Here is a 6,892-nt window from a genome sequence, read left to right as displayed (position 1 = left end):
GCAGTGACCAAAGAGAGGAAGGCCGAGGTAAAGAGGATGAACGAGTCCTCGAAGAGCGCCTCATGCGTATGCATGGGAAGAAGAAGAAGGCGGAACGCACCGGCGCCTTCGGAGGTGTGGACCGACGATGTGACACTCAGCGGCCGCCGCCGGATGCATGCCGAGTCGGTGCGTGCCGACACTGCGCTGGTCCGTCCCCGCGAGTTCTACCTACGAGGGCATCCCTCTAAAGCCGCAGGCAAGAGGCCGTTCATGGTCGACCTTGATGCCGACCCGCTCCAAAATGCGGTCGATAAACCGAGCTCGCCGCCATCTTCTGCTGAGGACGATGAGGCGCTTCTGGAAGTCGTTACTCGGCCTGTCCCTTCGAAGATGGTGCGCTTTGTGAACCATATGATCCTCGGTTCACAAATGGAGCTGTCCGAGATCGAGGACTGCCGAAGAAGCTACGCGGGAGGAGGTCGGCGCCTTCCGCTCTCAAGCCTCTAAGTGCCTCGCTTTTAGCGTTTCCTGCGTTCATTTCTCTTTCCATCTAACGCTTTCGTTTGCTGTGCGGCATCAATGGACATGTGGCTCTGCGTTAAGCGAGCCATTAATGTGGCTCTGCGATCGACAATTTTCTCGATGATGCGGTCTTGATTGTGGCTGTCTGCTTGGTGGTATCGGCAGAATTTGCCAAGATCCCGATTATCTTGCCGACCGTGCCGCTTTGGTTGGTTGGCTTTAGGATCTGGTCGTGCTCGTTCATTAGAACGGTCTCAGATTGTGTTCAGCAAGGTGAAGACTTCACGAGCACGATCGTGATTCGAGGAGCTCGGTGGTCTTTACGACCGTACTTCCCGCGTCCCTTCTTTGAGTTTCGACGGCGCACGGTCGTCCCTTCCGTTTGTGTCCGCCATCGAGTCATCGGTTCGGTCCGGATAACTTTTGGTGGCCGACTCCTCCGCGTCAAGGCCAGGTTTGAATTGAAGTATTCGCCTTCGCATGGGCCGCCGCTTCATCAACTCGTCAGACGTGCGCCACGATTGCTCACTGCACCGTGCCGGAAGTGAGAGGACCGTAAGCCACTCTTGAAGGCGCCGTAGGCGCGCTTATCGTCCGCTTCGTGACACCTCGAGTACTGTGGATCGGCGCGCTGCGATTCGCGTAAGGGTTCGTCTTCCCTTTGCCGAATCGTACAGATCATCGGTAGAGTACAAACGGTCCGTCTCGGATCATGAAGTGGTTGATGAAAATTTGCTTCACTCATCAAAGGAGTTCACCGCCCTCGGTTCGAGACGGTAGAACCGTCGTGCAGCCGGTAAGGGAAGACGGAAATAGTGGACATTGCCTCGTCAGGCCCTTACACCCAACCGCCGATTGGAAGGAGTGAAGGTGCGCCAAGGGTCTTCCACACCAGGTATAGAAAGGTATGCGCATGATCTCCCGTCCGATCCGGACTTCTTGATGCGATCGTAAACGGTCCCGGCCAAGCTTTCCCAATCGTGGACACAGGGTGGTTCGGTCATCCTCCATCTTCGGATTCTTTGAAAGAGTATGCGGATGGCGGGTCTCTACCGGGACGCCGAATCGAAGTCTTTGGAAGCTCTCTCCGGACTTGGCGTCGCGCTTTGAGTACTTCGGGAGCTTCGAATGGTAGCTTGATTCGTTGCCCCGCTGGGACGTACTCATCATCGGACTCAAAGATCGAATCCAAACCCCAACCTCCGAATGGGCGACTTATCCCAGGACCTCATCCGGAGTCCCCTGCCGGCGTTTATTCGGATTGGGACCTATGCCGCTCGGCATCCTTTTATCATTTATCCGATGACGACAATCGGTATACACCTTCTTCGATACGTGAGGTTGGTTCGGGGTGGCGGGACCACTACATTGGAGGGCGCAGGCGTTGCCTTTGCCCCGCTTCTTCTTCTCGCCGACCGGGGTCCGACTCACAGGAAGATTCGGTGGTCCGAACGCTTTTGTGTTTCTCCGTTAAGCAACCGCTAGTTTTCGTCTACTTTGGACGAAAGGAGATTGTTACGTTCTTGAGTTTAGCCATCTCCTCCAAGGGAGGTCATTTGAGCAGAGCTCCGCTCGACCGTGGTCTGAGCGTCGGAGGATTACCGAAAGGGTGCTAGGTGCAAGGGCTTGCTCCACTTGGCATACCGTACGGTAATCCGTCCTCTGAAAGGAATTGTGGTCCTGAAGTGGTTCCCATTTGTTTTGTTTTTAGGAATTGTAGGTTGATTTTATCGCTTTTCCACAGACGGCGCTAAACTGTTGACGCAGAAAAATGGTTTGGTACTTTCCTGCGAACTTAGTGATTTAGTCCCTTCGATCTCGATGTCCTCGATAGGGTGTGCGATCTGTAAGATAGCAAACACACGGTAAATCCTAGGCACCGGTGTGGTACCGCCGAAGGCTCTCCGATGCTTTAGTAAGTACGGATTTAGTAAGTTTGAACTACATGATCAATAAGCAGTATGCCGTAAGTTCGATTGATTACCTTCAAGCCGGGATGGATGTCCTCTTTTATAGGCCTTGGGAGGTGTGCAATTTGTCTAGAATTTCGATGTGGGACTCGGGCGTCAGTTGTGAGGCTGCCACGCGTCAGAGGGCGAGGTTGCCCTAATGTTGCGATAGGTAGGCTTGTTGCCGAAGAGGGGTGCGAAGGCACACCTGGCCCTGGTTTAGCCACGTGTTCGATATTCATTGGATGTTCATTTTGGTATAAACAATATCGATGTAAAATAGCATCCCAATTATTTTTTCTACTACTTTCCTTCTTCTTGTTTAATTTTTCATTTATTTTTGTACATCATATCAGATATATGCTATAGCCATCTTGATCGATCTACAAACATCCCTTTTTTTTTCTTTTTCTTCTTTATATTAGTTGTTTACAATGTCATATGTCAATTCAGATTTTTTTTTTTTTGGTCATTAATGGAGATGGAAAAAGTAGAGGCAGTGCTATAAAAAGAAGAAAAGGAAATGGATGATAGAGAATTATAGAAACATTATTATGAAACCATAAAGATTTCGTTGATGGCAACAAAAGCAATAGCTCAAGGTGCATGCTTGATTGAATTCCTAAATTAATTTTAATGGTGTTTGTTAGAGTTTTATCAAATGCACCTTTTTTTCTTCTTCAATATATATATATATATATATATATATTTTTTGGCATATGGTGATTTCTCCTTAAGTTCATTTCACCAGTTCTACTCATCTGAGGACTAAAAGTACCACATGATTATATTAAATTAGATAGGTACGAAGAGGGTGGACCCAGTATTGACTTATTCACGAAGGCTCTTATCATCAACCAACCTACATGAATAAATTGTTAGAGTTTGTATAGGAAAAGACACTTGCATTTAGTCCCACATTGGAAGAGAGTAGTTTCCTTCCATGGTTTATAAGCACCAACACATAAGAAATACTAAATAGAGTATGGGCCTAGTGGAGGCAAACTTGGGCCTCAAAATGGTTTGAGCTTGGATTAATTGTCAAAAGATAGGCATTGGGCCTTGGGGCTCTGTTGCTTTAATTAATAATTTACTTTTATTAATTAAAAATTTGGTTTTTTCAGATAAAACCAAAATATGAAATTGAATTAATTAAATTAACATAACTGTTGGATGAAGAGGTGTCAGACCTCTATATATTGACAATATGATCAAACAGAAATATACCTTTTGAACTGCATTATCATTCTCACATTTTAACACTTCCTGAGAGAATTCATACCATTGTTTGCCAGAAATCATTGCCAACTTAGGGGGTTTTGAATTTTCATATTTTGAATTTTGAATTTCAGATGTGGGCACCACAATTCCACATTCCTAACCCTCCATTTGGATAAAAGAAATTAAAAATTACATAAAATTCTAAAATGATGGAATTTAGATTTCCCTGATTTCAACTTATGACAATTGAATATTTTAATATTTGGATTTATGGATGTCGAATTTTTTAAATGATAGAATTTTTGTGAATGATACTCTGAAAATTGTGAAATAACGCCTCCTATTTTGGTGGAAATTATACACAAGAATTTGATGCCCCAATTTTCACTATTTTTTTCATCGCATCATTTAATAAATTCCACACTTAAGTTGCCAAATAAGAGAATTGTCAATTTCTCCTCTTACATTCTCAACTTTTAGTTAAATTCTGAGTTATTTGCCATTATCCAAACATAGAGTAACTAAGTTTGAGATGAAGTTGACGATACGTGGCAAAGTAATATTTAAACCTTAGTCAGGTGGGCAAAGTGGTGTGACTTTAATTTTTAGGGACAATGTAAAATTTGACCAATATTTTTAAGGGGTAATGTAGCAATTAAGGCAAATAATTGCTACAAATAAAATAGAGATTACAAGGACAACGTCTTTTCCACCTAACTTTACTTTTGATTGGGAAAGTGTTTTTCCTTTTCTTCTTTACTAGTCATAAACCACAAAATAAACAAATGACCTTTGCTAAATTTGAAGGGACAAGACATACGTACGCGAGCTAGGCACATAAATTTTCAAAAATATTGCTTGTAAGCCTCGTATAATAATTTTTTTTTATTAAAAAAAATACATATTTGAAGGGATAAGATGCAAATCCTCAAATTAAAATTTTCAATTTAAATACTAATCCCAAAAGAAAAATAATCACGCACTAGTTCAAGAAATATCCGTCAAATCTTACATTGGGGTCGAATCAACAAGAACAAGAGAGATGTGATTTGATCACCACTAATGGACAAGTCAATTGTTTATCACTCTGCCTTGATTCACAAATAAAAAAGAAAGAAATGTTTACAAATTACAACCCAAAACTCCAAATCATCTAATCAACACTCAACAATCGACTATCATTTATACCTCAACTACCTCAACAGAATTCACCAAAACTGCAGATGGATCCAGAGGCGAGTTTCTGCAAATTGGGCAAGTGGGATGAAGCTGCAGCCATTTGTCTACACAAATTTGGTGAAAGAAATGGCCACAATTAGGCACAGATCGCAAGACGTCTTTGTCTTCGAAGTCTGCCAAGCATATGCAACAACAGGAAGGAGCTGAAACAGAGCCAACCATTCGTAGCTTGGCCTCAGAGTAAAGTAGCTTCGGGTAGCTGCAGATGGTGGCTTCATCAAGGCCTTGTTCGATTGTTGCAGAGCTTTCGTTGTGGTCAGACGGGTCAACGGGAGATTGCCTTCGGTTGCAGCAGGAGATCAAGACTATGAGGAAGATTATGGCGAGGACGCCAATGACAACTCCAGCAGCGTCATATATTTCATCGCTGTCCATGTTGTTGTTGGCTGAAGCACAACCATGTAGCAGAAGTAGAAGGGTCCAAATTTTTTCATTTTCTTTTTTATCAGATATGGGGACGGCGTAGAAAAATGAATTGAGAGATGGATGGGATGGGAATGAGAGGAAGGCGATTTGTAGGGGGGTTGTTTTGGATTTGGAAATACTGTATGTGGTATTTGGTAATTGACCTAGCTGGTATCTGGGGTGTGTGCCAAGCCGTGGAGTTTGTATCTGATAATTGTTAATAATATATAATTTCTATCATTTTCTTAACAAGGAAACTTGTCGCGGCTTTATATAATTGATTATAATAAAATTCTGACAGGAAAAATGTGAAAATTTATATATCCCAATAAAAGAAGAAGGCTGAAGAGTGGACAAATAGGAAAAAACTCGAGATGCATTTTTTTAGTACAAGTGATAGTTTAAATTAGAAAGGGGATAATAGTTTCTCACACATCATACCAAGTGTCATATGAATTTGAACATGAGATCACTTGTCTGCAAATTATTAAGACCTTTTTCTATTGAGCTAAACCCCATTAGCGCACTTCAAATGCATTTTTATTCTCTCATGCCTTACACAGTTGCACTTAAATTATGGGTAATTTATCTCTTAGGAATCTCTTTAATGACCATCCATACAAATATTCAGCGGATCAAAAGTTTGAAAGGACATTATGTCTATAAAAGGTTTCTAGAGGATAGAAATCGTTTTGCAGATCGTGAAAGGGATCAAGATGCTAGGGTCTTTTTTTGTTCATCTAATCTAAACTATGCTAGAACTACTAAGAGCATCTCCAACCGATATGTCAAACGTGTCACATAGACATTTAACAGCTAGAAATAACATCTCACATCATTCCAACCGATATGTCAAAGCTGATGTGGAATGAAGGCTGGAGGTTGAGATGTTATTTTTAACATCTCAAAAGCAAGATGTCAAATGAATATTTTATTATTTTCTCTTTTCTTTTCTTTTCTTTTTAATTAAAAATGAATCAATACTAAAATGTAATAAAATAATAATTTAATTTGACATATCGGGTGGAGTGTAAAGCTGTGTAAGATATCAAATTGCCACATCAGCCATCAAATTTAAATTTAATGTTTGGTATTTAACATCTCCCTTGGAGATGCTCAAACATATGGGTATAATAATTTGAGGAAGATTTGAACTAGGCTGGTGAGGTAGATTCTCATGACACTTTGGTAGTGTGTGTATGAGGAAATCCTTCTCCTCTTATAATTTAAGCTATCACTTGTACCAAAAAAAAAAAAAGCTACACTAGTTTTTTTTCTTTTCAAAGTAAAGGTAGCCGCAAGTGGCAATGTTATAATATATTATGTACTTTTTTTTTTCCTAGCTGATTCTCTCCTTGTTTGTATATATAATGGCAGAGATTCTAAACTATGGTCTATAAATATAATATAGAGTCCGTGACATAAAGATTCGTGACAAGCTTTCAAATAATTTTGTGCATCCTCTATTTTGATATACCTTTCAATGTGGTGCTAGGTTAGTGATAGAGATTGCAGCAAAGTGTAATAATTGAGCATAAAATATTGCTAAGTTAATAGTTGAAACGTAAAGAATT

At 41.3% G+C, this 6,892-nt stretch overlaps 1 pseudogene; it reads right to left on the bottom strand.

Moving 5' to 3' along the window:
* Positions 1-4,856: 4,856 nt before the first annotated feature.
* LOC103330473 (RING-H2 finger protein ATL70 pseudogene) lies at positions 4,857-5,288 on the bottom strand (annotated as a pseudogene).
* Between the last annotated feature and the right edge of the window lie 1,604 nt (positions 5,289-6,892).

This window comes from Prunus mume, linkage group LG5, assembly GCF_029339155.1.
Source record: "Prunus mume cultivar Tortuosa linkage group LG5, ASM2933915v1, whole genome shotgun sequence".
Classification (NCBI taxonomy): Eukaryota; Viridiplantae; Streptophyta; class Magnoliopsida; order Rosales; family Rosaceae; genus Prunus; species Prunus mume.
This window is presented reverse-complemented; position numbering and strand designations above follow the sequence as displayed.